The sequence below is a fragment of the Malus domestica genome, chromosome 15, assembly GCF_042453785.1.
Source record: "Malus domestica chromosome 15, GDT2T_hap1".
Lineage (NCBI taxonomy): Eukaryota > Viridiplantae > Streptophyta > Magnoliopsida > Rosales > Rosaceae > Malus > Malus domestica.
Window position 1 is genome coordinate 8,430,261 of NC_091675.1, and position 15,816 is coordinate 8,446,076.

Sequence of the window (15,816 nt, forward strand, 5' to 3'; positions counted from 1 at the left end):
GCTTCGCCGCCAGCATCACTCCTAACTCATCACTTATGTATTGAGAAGCGAGCCCTTATTCTATAAAAGGGACTCCCTCACCATCATTAGAGAGCATCACCGCCTACTGAGCAACCGTCTCGCCGCGAGCATCAACTCTAGCCCATCATTTATGTTTTGAGGAGCGAGCCCTTATTCTATAAAATGAACTCCCTCACCTTCAACGCCACAAGCCGAGCCAACCAAGGCAACATAAGTCATAAGCCGAGCAGCCTCACAACATGTGTTACTTCTAGTTGAGCATCATTTCACATTGAGCACCGCCTCATATTGAGTATTAGTTCTATACGACATCTAGTTACTTCGGCCCACACATGGACTAAATTTCAAGTCTCCAGCCAAAATACTCTCTTGACTGAAGACTTGGGGGACTACTGTTGGTACCATATTATATTGGTCCTCGTTACTTGGGCTTCCAGACATTGAGCTCATGATTTATGTAAAAGGGGAGGAGCCCTTAGTCTATAAAAGGGACTCCTCACCCTCACAAGTTGGATCCTCACATACAGAAGCCACAAGGCTCACAAACAAAGAAACTCTCTCAAACTCTCTCATACTCTCTCTTTCTCTGGGGGACTCCCCCTCACACTTGTAATCCATACATCCATACAGAGAAATACAATCAACATCAGTGTGGACGTAGCCCAAACATTAGGGTGAACCACGATACATCTTTGTGTTCTTGGGCGTTTGCATGATTCATGGTCGGATTTACGTTGTTCTAAGACCCCTCCGGTTTTGTGCATCAACAATTTGTACCATAGAATCGACTCAAAGATCGAGCATAATTACTACGAAAAGTTTCCATCAAAGCTAATTGAGTTTATGGCATTCATCTTGTTCATTTTACAGTGAATATATAGCACCATAATATATATGCGTGCATGAGCGGATCTATAGAGGGACCCGGATGGTCCCAATAAAAGATCTTTTGAAGGACCTTCGAGGACCTCTTGGTTCTCTTGGAAGGTGGTGGTGGGGAGGTGGTCGGGACCTCTTCGGTTCCATAGACGTGCAGAGGCTGATATGCAGAGAAGCTGTGATGTCGATGGTGACGCCTTGCAACCATCGTTGTTTGTAGCAAATTTGCAGAGAAGCTGGGAAGAAGATGAGACGAGCTGCCCAATTTTTCTAACAAAACGACAGTGTTTTGCTTAATTAAAACGTTTCGTTTTATTAAATACACTCACTAAAATGTAAAAAGAAATAAAAATAGAACCCATACATTACAATATTTCAAGAAGTGAGCCCACTCGTCGGTTTTTAGTTCTCTTTCTACTACAGACTCTCTCATACACCCTACTATGTTTCAGACCAAAAGGAAAATTTGGTTGCCCACCTCTTCGGTTTTTAGCTCTGTTTCTGTCTTAAAAAGTCTTGGATTGTGTACATTAGGATAACTTTACATGTGTGGGCTGTTGGAACTTTAAATTAGCAAGAACCCTAAATCACAATCCACATACATGTATCTGAACAAGAGTTTGGTTATCAATTCAATCCAAATGCATTTGATAGAAAGAAATTAATAACTTCTCACCTTTGGCTGATGTATGCTTGATAAAGCTGTGAAACGGTGAATAAGGAAGAATCTTCTACTCAATGGGGACCTTATGTTCTCACTAGAATAGGGCTAGTTTCTGTATAGAACCATTTCCTCTTGAGCAGGGACCGTTCCATATATAGATGCTGTTCCAAACTGCATTCCACCTATTATGGACAGCAGTTGGTAACTGAAAGCACTACTCAATCCTTATAGACGTGGGGCTTTCCATCACTTCAACATGTTTGCCTTAAGGTCCTACTTTAAAGGAAGGAAGTTAACCTAATAATTAACTCTAACTGATTATAATTATAATGTGACAATTCCTTATCATGATTTGTAGAGTCCAAATAAGATTCCAACATTCTCCCACTTTGGACTTTACTAATCATGTTTATTCATCAACATTACAACGAGAATCAGTTCCTTAGTGATCACTTGAGTTAATTAACCATTCCTCACACATCTGTCATGGCTAATTTAGAAGGTCGAACCCCAGAAAACTTTGCACAACAGTTAGTGCAGGCACTCTGGAATCACAATCTTCTTCACTAACCATACATGATGCTTTAAAACATGTCAGTGAAACCGAGAGTTTTGCCATTATACCCCCACAAAAACAGCCCTGTCTGTCTTGATGAAGCTATCATTCATCCGCTTCATCAACCACTACCTTAAGGTTGCTGCAGTTTTAACAAGCCACCCTCAGCTATCTTGCACACTGAAAAAGAGTTAAAACCACTTGAAATTTTTAAACAAGCAACCAATGCCTCAAGGGAAATGATACAATGCCTAAACATTCCCATAGCCAAAACTTATCAATAATTCATGTCAATAAAATACATGGAATTAAACACCAAGTTCCATTCATTGGCAGCAAACAGCCATAAAGTAAACAAACAAGATTGGAAGTTCGCTCCCACATATATACTAAATCAAATGATTCCGATATTCCCATCTTTGCAACGTGCTCTTTAAACATTGCTACTTTGGTCCTTTATCAAACTCCAATGAGTTTGCCAATATACTTCCAGTGAAGCATCAATTCTTCCATACACAATTAAACTAGTTAATAGTCTTAAACAGAAATAACGTAGTGTGAACAACACTCCCACTAATTTAGCATACCAACAACTTAATGTCTAAAGGACTTTCGTATAACAATAGAATTAGCCAATTATTCTAATTGGTTAGCCACAAGTATTCTTTATTGTGCGCATCCTTTAAACAAACCAGAAGGAACCTTACGGCATAAGCGCGTACATTACAAATTAATATGCAAGATATAAGACAAAACAATATAGAATTAAAGAACCCATTAGTCTACAACATCATATCTTGAAACATGCATGCTTTGGTAGCAAATTTACTACGTCAATCAGTTTATACATAAGCATATTACCATAAAATTTCCTTGCATGCAAATTAATCACAATTTCAATGAAAGAATGTCACAATCTTTCCTCCACAAGATATCCCTTCCATTCCTTAGCATTCATCATTTAAAAACTTATTCCACAAAAAAACATATGCATTCAAAAACTTTACTACACTTTCAACGTGACTAGGACAATACAAAAACAACTCCCACATACATTTAGAACACAATGCCTATGGAACAATTTAATGAGTATGTAGCCCAAAACTTTTTACTTTTATTCTCCCACTTGGGAAAACACTCATTCACCAAAATTACTCATAAAATACGTATTCAACAGGTTATAAATTATCAGAAAATAGCAGGAAGTACGGTGCTGGAAAAACTTGCACCAGTGGTAACACATAGTCAAGAGCTGCACTGAGTTTTGGAAGAGCTTGTGCCCAAATGGAAAATGAGTGTGGAGTTCTACTGAAAACTCTTGGCACATGGTCAAAACATATTATTACCATGACTCATTTAAATGAAAACTGAATGCAAACATATTTCAGGGGCCGGTATCTAGTATCATACCAAATACAGTTTCTATGTCATTCTTCCAATAAAATTGATCACCAAAGCTGCGGAATCATTGGTACAAAAAACATACCCAAAAACTATGAACTTCGCCTTCTTCATCTGCTCCGCTATATTAATTTTCATTATTCATGCATGATTATGTTACACCTTTGGGCAAGAAACATAAACTGCCATAATTCAGTAATAGATTATGTAACCTTATTGTATAACAGTCATGTAAAAGATTAAGAAAACAACCAAGATTTCAAGTCTTTGGACAAGAAAACAGTCAACTTAATTCTCTTAAAAAATGTTATACCCATCTCAGCCCATTCATACATTCCTCTCTTTGGAAAAGAATATTGACATGTTATGAGTTTTTAAAACCATAATTTACATAATCCAATTCCTGAAGTCTTTTCACTTTGGTGAAAAACATATGTACACAAGTCTGCATTGCGAAACCTCGCTCGTATATATTTTTCCTGAAGAAGTAGAGGTTAGTGTAGAAAATATTATCGTAGAAGACTTTATATTTTATACAATTAACATTGATGTATTAATCCGTTAAGAATAAAAACATCAACCCTCCATGCAAGTTTTATTTTCAGCCGGAGAACTAACATTGGTTCTTTCTACAATACTATAGGGCACATCAAAAATTCGTTTACAATCTCAATTTCATTCTTTAAACATAAAGATAAATATTAATGCCTAGTTTCTATCATTTTGCAAGTTCCGTATGTAACAAAAAACTTTGTGGCTTTCTAATTAAACCTTTTTACCAAGCTTCCACTAAAACAACAAATGCCAGCTCCATAATGATTATGCCCAACCCTTGCATTGTAAGAAGATATATATGATTCAGTACATTCACAAGTCAATTTAATGGAATTTAGGGTTAGCCACATGCATAGATTACAACTCAACATAACTGCAAGTTTTTGGAACAAAGAGCAAAGAACAAACCTGATGAAGCCAGAGAGTTGATAAATAATCAATTGACACAGCAATGTAACACCTTTGGGTACGATACACAACTACAATTTCTGTATATCATATCGATATGCACCCTTATTATGTAGCCTTTTTAATCAAAGCTCAAGTTTCAACTAATACTCTAATCTTTGGAAAAGAATATAGTTGGCTCAAAATTCATTAAAAAACCCTTATGATGATTTATAAAACCAACCGGCCAACATATTTACCCGTAGTGGATTATGAACCACAATTCCATGCAACCTCCTTAATAAACAAAATTTCCTTAAAACCCCACTTTGGTGAAAGTTCTACAAACATTTGTTTAATGGTTTAATAGCATGATTATTTGTCTAGTTAGACATGTTGCAACCTTGGCATCATTCTTGTTGGAGTTTGATTCCTTTTCTCTCTGCCTTTTTTATGCCATCTCTGTTTTTTCTTGAAGTTCCACCGAAAGGAAAGCTCCACAGAAACTCCAACAATTCCTGAATAAGACTTACCAAGAAAAGCATTAATGTGAACAATTATAATTAAAAAACAATTATAATCAAATCCAAAGAAAGCTCTAACCAGAAAACCATTAAAGCCATGTACATTAGTCCACCAAGCTTGTGCCATTCGTGATATCATAGGCAACCAAGCAATCTTCCAGACCAACCCCATTGCTGCTCGGCTTTTGCTGAGTTTTCTTCCTCCTTCATGATGCCCTTAACGATGCCGTTGTTGTGCCTTGGCTTCCAAATTGAAGGCTTTAGTTTCCTTTAAAATTAAAGGATAAGCAATTGGCATGCCTTCCCTCATTCTCTCCATTTAGTCAAAACAACCATCTGACTTTTCCTTTTATTAATCCACAAAGTCACACATGTTTAATTCCATGTATTTATGTGATTAACTTTGATGCTTCTTTCCTGCTTTCGACTTGCTTCTGGAACCCTTTTACTTTGCACGCCTACCACTCTAATCAATTTGGTCTTCGGTCTTTAATTGTTGCCAACTCAATTATATGAGCCAATTAATCACAATTTGCCTCCCCTCAAATCTTCAATAGTTGACTTGCGCCACTGATGCTTGCATGGACTGATGCCCTCGGGTGTACGCGACCTTTTGATACAGGCGGTCACGGTTTCTGTATCGGATTCTTTTACTATCCCGGTCTCTTTCTCGTTCTCAGAGGATTCATGTTTTTTTTTTTGAAGGAGAGGCCCAAGTTGTTTCCGGTGTTTTCACCATAGTATCAAACGTGATCACAATACCCAAAAGAAAACCAACAAACATTAATCGAAGAATTATAGTGCCCAGGATCAAAATATAATCAACAACAATAGTAATTAAAAGAATTGAATTTAGGGTGAGCTAATACATGCTCTGATACCAAATGTTGGAACTTTAAATTAGCAAGAACCCTAAATCACAATCCACATACATGTATCTGAACAAGAGTTTGGTTATCAATTCAATCCAAATGCATTTGATAGAAAGAAATTAATAACTTCTCACCTTTGGCTGATGTATGCTTGATAAAGCTGTGAAACGGTGAATAAGGAAGAATCTTCTACTCAATGGGGACCTTATGTTCTCACTAGAATAGGGCTAGTTTCTGTATAGAACCATTTCCTCTTGAGCAGGGACCGTTCCATATATAGATGCTGTTCCAAACTGCATTCCACCTATTATGGACAGCAGTTGGTAACTGAAAGCACTACTCAATCCTTATAGACGTGGGGCTTTCCATCACTTCAACATGTTTGCCTTAAGGTCCTACTTTAAAGGAAGGAAGTTAACCTAATAATTAACTCTAACTGATTATAATTATAATGTGACAATTCCTTATCATGATTTGTAGAGTCCAAATAAGATTCCAACATTGGCACCTTTTTCGCCATGCATGACGAGAATGATGATCTTCTAATCTATGTAAGTAAAATATTTGATACATATTAGTGAATGTGCAACCAAAGAATGAACTAAAAATCATCTATAATATTTATCTAGCCTATAGCCCATCATATAATATTTATCCCAATAAAACCCAATGAATAAGATCCAACTAAGCAACTTACCAAATTAAGTTTGTGTGTCGGTTTTTATATTTTTTAGATCCCTAATGTACCCCAATCTAAGCCAGTATGGAAAGTTCTTGTAATTTTGTTTTAATTGATCACGTGCATTGAATTTGGCAAGGTCTTGTGGCCATGAAATATGGTTCTAGATGGAGGAATTAATTTGGCTTTTTTTTTTATTTATAATTTCGACAATAAATTTCAATTGGAATATACCTAAGTTAGTGTTTTTTTTGTCGAACCTAACTTAGTGTTTAATTTCAACAATATCTATTGTTTAATTTTATGAAAATAATTTACCTACGGTATTATTACATGAAAATAACTTACCTTCTGTTTAATTTACCTATTTTTTCATTTTTTACAAAACTAATGTGCCTACATTTTAAATTTGTAACAAAATCAATTTACCTACTACTTTTTATGGTATTAGTACACATAAATGCAGAATATATGTCCGTATATATTTGATCTAATTAGGTTTTGGATTGGAGGAGTTCACACAAAATTAAAATATATCAAACAAATTAAATGTCTGAAATAACGTGTAAGAGACATAGTGGCATGATTTTGTAATAAACACAAATTCATGGACATCTTTTATCCAACATGACATCATATTCAAAATTTGGGTTTTATTTAGAAGTTATAATATATGTGGGTTTTTGTTGAGTTTAAGAGTTGCAAGGGCCTAAATCTAAAAAACCTAAATTTATTTTTGGGGGCATTAAACACAAATGATGCAGGCATGGAAAACTTGGAAAGACAACTTCGAATCTAATCGATCCCACTTTAATTTGAGAACTGGTTGCAGGAGTGAAATAATGAGATGCATTCAAATTGGATTACTGTGTGTGCAACAAAATATTGGTGAAATCACATACTTTTGTAATACTCATGAGGTACATTTTCTGATTACTCTGTATATATTTAACTTTTTGTGATCAATTTCTTCTTTATTTTATGATGGTACTATGATGCCTCAAACATGAGCACGAGACAAGAGGTCATCTCTCTCATTAATTCGCTCTGGTGTGATTTAAAAACACTGTTTTTGCGTCAATGGAAGAGGAAGGGATATCCATTATCTATTTGTCCTTTACAGTTATCCTTGTTTTTGTTTGGTTTTAATATAAATTGAATTTTGTTAGGTGGTCTGCCAACAAGGATTGGGAAGTTTGCGAGCAGAGCAATGATTTTGGGTGGATACAGATAGCTGAACCAGTTACGAAACTCTATACAGAAGCCACTGATGGTTCTAGCATTGAAACCAAGGAGAGTGCCTTTGTTGGGCACCATCGAGATGGAGATCTTGGTTTTGGATCCAGCCAGGCTGAAGAGTTACTAGACCATTTAGAAAGTGTGCTAGCAAATGTACCAGTCTGCTGAGAGTGGTCAATACGTCGCAGATCAAGTGAAGCCACATATAGTGTCAGTAAAGGCGTGGTTGCAAAAAAGACCTTCACATCATGCACGAGGGGAAGCAGGCTGACTTAGTGCTATCGAAGGAAGCCTCGCTTTTTTAAGAAAATTGTGGGACGAGGACGAGGAGATGCCATCTCCAAGGAGTTGCATTGTTACGGACGACGAACTTTTGCAAGGAACCCTTCAGGCATTTGGAACCTACTCACAGAATGCATTACATCCTTTAAAATAAAATGGATCAAAGTGGTGCAAAATTACACTGCAAACATCTCACAATGGAGTGCCCATCAACAAGCTCTAGCGAGGAGATAGTTCCGTAATTGAAACCTCATTTACTGATTGTTGGATAAAGCTGCTTCGATATTGATCTAACCCTTCAACTGCCATCATGTCTGATCGAACCATAAAAAATGCTGGCTGTGAGGGTTCCGGAAGAGAAAGAGAGTTGCTAGTAAGCATAAGAATAACGGAAGCCATTGTCGGCCTATCAGCTACATTTTGTTGCACACATAATAATCCTATATGGATGCATCTCAATATTTCACCTCTTGAACCAGCAATCCATGTAGGGTCTATTATATTCGAAGTTGTCTCTTCTCGCCAGTTTTTCCGTACCTGCATAATTTGGCGAATGAGCATATATATATATATACAAAATAAGACACTTTTTCCTTCATTTTTTGTGTATTTAACTGCAGCAATATAGTCCCAAATCTTTAAAGACACATGCAAATACCTACTATTTTGTGGTACTTACATAGCTTAGAAGATCCTCCATATTGCCTTCATGGTGGAAATAACTATTTTTCTGGCCAGGTACTATCTCCAAAACTAACACACCAAAGCTATAGACATCGGATCTAACTGAAAATTGTCCACGCATTACATATTCTGGAGCCATATATCCACTGCACATATATAAGAGAAGAAGGTCAATTTTTACCTTGGGTGGAAATGTTCACTATTCTTCTTAAGATTATCCTATTGCTTGTTCTTTACTTGTGTTGCATTTCATAGGAGCTTTCTTTACATGCACTTCAAAATTATTGGTACACTACCATAACATTGTATCTTTGAGTCTAATACTTACTAGGTTCCCACAATTCGATTGGTTTCGCCTTGTACTTGGTCAAGCACAAACAACCTTGCCAACCCAAAATCAGCAATTTTGGGGTTCATTTCTGCATCTAGCAATACGTTGCTAGCTTTTAGATCATGGTGAATAATCCTGAGACGAGAATCTTCGTGAAGGTAAAGAAGTCCTCGTCCAATGCCTACTATAATTTTGTAGATTCAAGTCTGCGCGCTTGACTGGATCTACATATTCATGTAAAAATAAAATTATGCAATATTTGTGCTCATTTGTAGCACGAACTGCACACAAATAAACTTTTGAAGTAAAAGCAGACCTTACCAAATATGAATTGATCAAGGCTTCCATTAGGGACAAACTCATAGACAAGAAGCCTTTCATTTCCTTCCAGGCAAAAACCTAAGAGCCTAACCAAATTCCGATGTTGAAGCTTTGCCACTAACGAGACCTCGTTTTTAAATTCCAAGTCTCCTTGTGCAGAATCTCTAGAAAGCCTTTTCACTGCTATATCTTCATCACTCGCAAGCTTACCCTGCATTCAACCAATTTTTCAAGTTAACATACATCTGACTTGGGCGCACATCCAACATTATTATTCGTACAACAAGACATTCACAACCTTGTAAACGGCACCTAATCCACCTCGTCCAAGCTTATTTGCCTCGGAAAAGTTATTTGTGGCAACTCTAATGGAGTCAAAGTCGAATTGCAAGGCTTCTGCACTAGTAATTTGATCTGCATTTGTAATTTCTTCTGCAAGCATTCGGAAATATTTAAGAAAAACAAGTTCATTATTTGTTTTACATATTTGCATATAGGAGTTTTTTTTAGTGGATCAAGTAATTAAAGAAAAACTAATTATTCTGAATTTACCTTCAGTAAGCCTGTTCTTTCTCTTCTTCGCTCTCAGACACATGCAGATGGATATAACTAGTACCGAAACTTCAGCAGTCGCCACAAAAGGTATAATGATAACCCAAGGTGTATGAGTACTCTTCTTTCCTACAAAAACCCGAAATCCTCTGTTTCTGTGGCTAAAATTTCATTTAATTCAATCCTAGACCTCTTAAAAAGTAATAACAAGTAATATCTGATCTTCTATTGAAGTTGAGGACCCCCAACAGAATCTGCAGGTGGAATTAGAATTTTTCCTAATTTCCAGTTCACATCATTAACTAAACCACATATTTTGCTACCTTGAAAGCATACTATCAAATGACATATATATATACCTGATGGTGGAGAAGTTGGGGCTGGTGCCAGTGTTCCTGATGATCCGATCGCCGGATCAAAGAAGAGGTAAGCCTCATACCTTAGATTACAGCTAGGTTTAACAAACCTCACAGAATCCTTGCCATAAAAACTGTTATTAATAACCTCCAAACCACTGTTTAAGCAATGGTTGCAGTCCAAGGTGGACAAATCTGGAGTGCACTGCGCAAGGCCAAACATCGTCCGATTAGAATCTGTTACGCTTTTGTTTCCTACTGCATACTTCCTAAGCGAACCACCTCCCGAAACTTCACTTCTTAGACTTTCCAACAGTGTCATGAGATGTTGGTTGAACTCATCAACCACTGACGATGATGACGAAACGTTTTCTGAATTCGATTGATAAAAAGCAGGAAGAACTTCAAGGATTCCATATAAAGTGCGGTTTGAGTAGCGCAACATGCAGTTTTCGTTCCATATAGTTGCCTCCATCTGATTAGGGCAAGTCTGTGTGAGAATATTAGTAGAGTTACCAAGGCAAGCACTGCAAGCATCGGCTATAAGATCTCCTCTACAAAGTCCGATTGCGTTAACTTGGTCGGAGTTTTCACCGTAACAGTAACTGTAGAAGCCATAGCCGTTGCTGTTGACATTGCTGAGGAGGAGAGAAGGCAGAAGACGATTGAGGTTGGTCTGGTAGACACTATTGTTGGTGTAGTTGCCCTTGTTGTAAGAACATGCCACACGTAGAAAAGGTTGCTGACGATCAAGGGATTGAGTACTGGTATTGGCAATGAGTAACAGAATTATGAGAGAGATAAAAAATGGAGAGGTTGAGGAAATCATTGTATATTTGTCTTGTGTGAACCAATGGCTCTGCAAATTATGTATGAACATTATCTCCTACCATGTGCCTGGTGATATGACCACTGTTTTGTTGTTTTTGATAATTATCAAATTTGTATCAATTAGTAGTGTGTTTTGCTACAAACTGCTAGTCAGAAATTTATGCGATGTTGAAAATTATTCTTTGGTTACCTTTGAAATTTCAGCTCGGAGAGAATAAGCTGAGGTAAATTTAAGTTAATTAAGCACATGTTTTGGATGTCTAATTAGCTCATAAACTTTGTAATTCTAATTTTGATCTTATGATAAAAGAATAATTGAAGGACGTAAAGTAGGCAGCGAGGATTGTAGATTTTGGCTCATTTGTTCGCTTTGGGCTATGACCCACCGTTTCAAAGAGAATCGTGTGACGAACCAAACTTAGTGCTTTGCCTTGATGTAGAGGCATTTTTGGGAAAATGTCGTTAATATGCTAGCCCAAAAATGGAATTTCAAGATTTTAGGACCTTTTAGATATTTAGTTATTTGTTTAAGAGATACTTTGGATGCGGTCCCTAATCCTTAACATTCTTTGATTAAAATCTTAATAATATTCAAAGTTTGATCAAGGTCTCTTGACTTTGTACACCTCATTATATTACTATTAATATTTATAGTTTTATAGTTTTGACATTAATTGTTTAATATTTTATGAGATTTATAATCCTATAAATTTAAAATCCCTCATTATAATACTATTAGAAATGGTTACAATAAAAAAATTCAAACATTTTGATTGAATAAATGGATAAAAATTATGTAAAAATAATAAATAATAAATGGCAAAAGAATGTATCCATAGTGTTAAAAAAATTGGTACATTTCACATAAAACAAAGTGGTACATTAATAAAGAAGAATGGGTACATTAGAAATAAATTAGGGTATAGATAAAAGATTAAAAATTATGAATACAAATGAATTTTTAAAAATATAGGCGCTAAAAGAAATTAATACATGGGAACAAAATAAAACTAAAAAGAAAATACTACAAATTAAAAAAAAATGTTGCAAATTAAAAGCGGGTACAAACTAAAAATATAAATATACGATACAAAGGTTAGGCATAAAACATAAATTTACCATATGTAAATTTTCTATCATTGATTAAATGTCACGTGATGGTATACACATGGGTACAAACACAAATAAAACTTTAAAAAATATGGCACAAAAAGAAACTAATATATGGGTACAAATTAAAAATGAAAAGAAAATTGGTACAAATTAAAAAATATTTGCAAATTAAAAATAGGTACAACTAAAAATAAAAATATATGATAAAAAATTTATCCATAAATATAAATATACTAATTGTAACATTTTTATCATAAAGGAATATATTTAAAAATAAAAATATTTTATTATTCAAATAATTAATGATGTTATTAATACCCAAGGGCCTTGATCAAAAATTGAAAATGAATAGGATTTTAATCAATGGAATAACAAAAAAATGATGTGAACCTAATTTTCCCTTTGTTTAATTTGCTTCCTATTTGTATCCCTAGATAATCTAGGGTTAATAGACGCTATATAAGCAACTTCTAGGGTGTTAGGATTGTAATCTTTAATATCATTCAATAGTAAACCTTGAGGCTTTTCTAAATTACCCATATATTCTAGCTTAAGGTATTTCGTTCGATCGATTTCCTGTTCATTATATCACGCTACGTCAAATTTGGTCACAAGAAGTTAAAATTGAAATTCTCGAGACACCACTGTGACTCCACACTCCCATATCATACAAGTTGCTATATTTCAAAGCGCCCTCTTATTTTTTGTATAATAAAAACAATTTTGTTATGTTAAAGAATAATAAAGTTGTTATTCTGTGGATGGCCTTTAAGAATAATATCGAACGAAGAATTTGATGGATGTTAATAGCCTAATAGGGAAAGGGAGATATTTAGAGGACGATTGATTGAGAAAAAGGAACATTATCGGAGTTGATTGCATATCATTTTATACTAAACAGGACGATGAAATTCTTAGATAAACAACAATTTTTTCCCCATCTTGTGCGGTGATTATTTATAGCTTGAGGATGAATAAGGGATAAAGAATGAAAGCACATCACCTAAAACAAAATTGGACCAAAATGGTGCTGATTTACAGCATTAGCACTTTTACATATACAGTTTCCAACTTTCCATCATCAAGTACTAGCTAGCGGTAGTGGGGATCCAGTAACTGAAACCTTGTTTTTGTAGTGGTGGATTGTTCCGGTGGATACAACCACTTTGTCTTTTACCCGTTTTTTTTTTTTTTTTGGGTAAAAGAAAATTTATTACAAAAACTACACTTTACAACAAAGGTCCAACACATACTTTAAATACAACCAAAAAAGGCCTAAAGCTAAGGGAAACAACAACAGAAAGGCCCAAAAACTACACAGCTTCCACCAAAAGCTTCCACCGCCATCTCCATCCTTTGAAATAGGTCCAACGGCCGATTCCCATCCTCCGTCCAGTAACGCCTCCACAGATGCCACCTCCAACCACAAGTTGCTACAAGAGCACAACCATAAAACAAGGGATAATCAGTAGCCAAGTGAGCAAAGCCGACTATCAGAATGAAGTTCGTGGATACCCATGAACGACACTGTCGAAGTCGACATATTACAAAGAGAAAGTGGTGGTGGTTGTACCACCCGAGCCGGAGCAACCGCCGAAACTCGATACACAATCTCAGAAAGAAACTTGGCTGACAATCGGATCAAAGAGAGGTAGGGAAGAGGTATACCTTCAAGAGTAGAGGAACAAGGGAGACTCGAGAGAAAATTGAGAAGAAATAACAGTAGAGGCAGGGAGAGAAGAAGGAAAAGAAAAAAAGAAAAGACACGACAGCCGACCCTAGCCAAAGCTAGGGCCGGTGCCACCGAAAAAACCCAAGATTGAAAGGCTCACAGACAGTGAGAAATACTCTGAGAGAAGAGAGAAAGAACTCTCACCAATGAGAGAATTAAAGCACGTGACTTTTGTTATGTATCGTTTGTTTGGATTGAAAAAAACCTCGTTTTCCCATTTTTTGATAGAGCAGCTCTCGTGATGTTCCAACCCAATGACCGACATGTCAAATCCATTCATGAAAAATGCTAGTTGTGATCTACTGGGAGTAAGAGAGAATTGCTAGTTAGCATGAGAATAACTGATGAAATGATAGTTGGTCTATCAGGTATATCTTCTTACTTTATGCAGTTCTCCACAAATCCGTTGTCGTCCAGCGGTTAGGATATCTGGCTTTCACCCAGGAGACCCGGGTTCGATTCCCGGCAACGGAACTTTTTCTTTAACTTTTGCCTTTTGGCTTCTTGATGACCTCTTATTAAACAGAAATTAAAAGGCCAATTTTCGTGATCCTGTGATTTCGATGTCATTTTCAATGTAATTCTTGTAGTGAAAAAGTTATTAATTACATACTTGTGATGAACATCTTTGGTAATTGAGGTTCAAATTGTAAATACAGGAATTAAAAGGTTAATTTCGTGATCAATGTGGTTAGACGTTCATTTTTAACTTGTGATGAACTCCGTTGGCAATTGAGGTCCAAATTATAAATTTTGTTACTCCTTGATCACAATATGCCATGTGAGTCTCACAACAATCGTTTAAACGAATATCTATCTTGCTGCATAACAAAAAACACGAGGAAGATAAATTTGACGAAGAAAGATAATCATCATCATCATCATCATGTGATAAGGGATTTCAATCTCTCAACAATCGTGTCTAGTGCCAAGGGGGTTGCCGTATCCAACAGCATAGTCAACGGCGCAATCGCCGTTAAAAGCATTTACAACTTGAGATGTTTTTGAAAACCATAGCAATAAACAGTTACTTGGAATTATAAGTTTCTAGTCTTCAATACCTGATCATTCTTCATTTATAAGTAGAGGTCCATCCATATTGTCCTCATTCTCCACCACTTACTTAACAATCTCATGTATACTACTCCAACGAAGGCCCCATTATGTGGTAATTAAACATATATAATACAAGAATTACAGCAACCTTGCCCACCCATTGAGCAAACGAGATATAATCCACCCCTCTGGAGTGGCAATGAGATCCAAAATGAGGTTTTTGGAGTATTACAGATCACTGATTGCACAACAGTAAGTGTGATATTTCCGGTATTCCCAAATGCAAAAGATTCCGTGGCTAGTGCACAGCCTAGTGCAGGAACGGTATGCTGTGTTGAGTTTGATTCATGGAGCGCTCGTGGTTATTGGAGTGCTTGTTTGGATTCTGGCATGATGACTATAAACCATTGACTCTCAGGTATATTAGACGGTAGACTAACAGACACTTCAATATTTGAACTGTAATTGCTAGAGCGCTTATCACAGAGATTTAATTAACAACTTTTTCACCACAAGGGTTACATTAAAAAAGTCCAAGAAAAAAATTTGGCCATATTGAAAATAAAATTGCATCTTTTTATTTCAGTTCTTGTAATAATTAAGGCGGGATCTATCATCGATTGCAATTGAAGTTGTCTCTTCCCTCCAATCTTTCCATACCTGCACGATTTGTGAATGTACAGATATAAATTGTTCATACTTTCCCTTGCATTCAATTGCAGTATAATAGTCTATCACTTTTCATTCCCTCCACGATGGAAAGAGCTATTTTTCGTCCACG

At 36.0% G+C, this 15,816-nt stretch overlaps 1 long non-coding RNA gene, 1 other non-coding gene and 1 pseudogene across 2 annotated transcripts; 1 reads left to right on the top strand and 2 right to left on the bottom strand.

The window, feature by feature from the left end:
* Positions 1 to 1,460: 1,460 nt before the first annotated feature.
* LOC139192479 (uncharacterized) lies at positions 1,461 to 6,354 on the bottom strand. Its single transcript, XR_011576657.1, has 3 exons — positions 3,607 to 6,354; positions 2,189 to 2,300; positions 1,461 to 1,746 (listed from the first exon to the last, which is right to left on the bottom strand). It is a non-coding gene; the product is annotated as an uncharacterized lncRNA (long non-coding RNA).
* A 1,794-nt stretch (positions 6,355 to 8,148) lies between these two features.
* LOC103400236 (cysteine-rich receptor-like protein kinase 29) lies at positions 8,149 to 11,206 on the bottom strand (annotated as a pseudogene).
* Positions 11,207 to 14,381: 3,175 nt separating this feature from the next.
* TRNAE-UUC (transfer RNA glutamic acid (anticodon UUC)) lies at positions 14,382 to 14,453 on the top strand. The gene has a single exon. It is a non-coding gene; the product is annotated as a tRNA-Glu (tRNA).
* Positions 14,454 to 15,816: the final 1,363 nt, after the last annotated feature.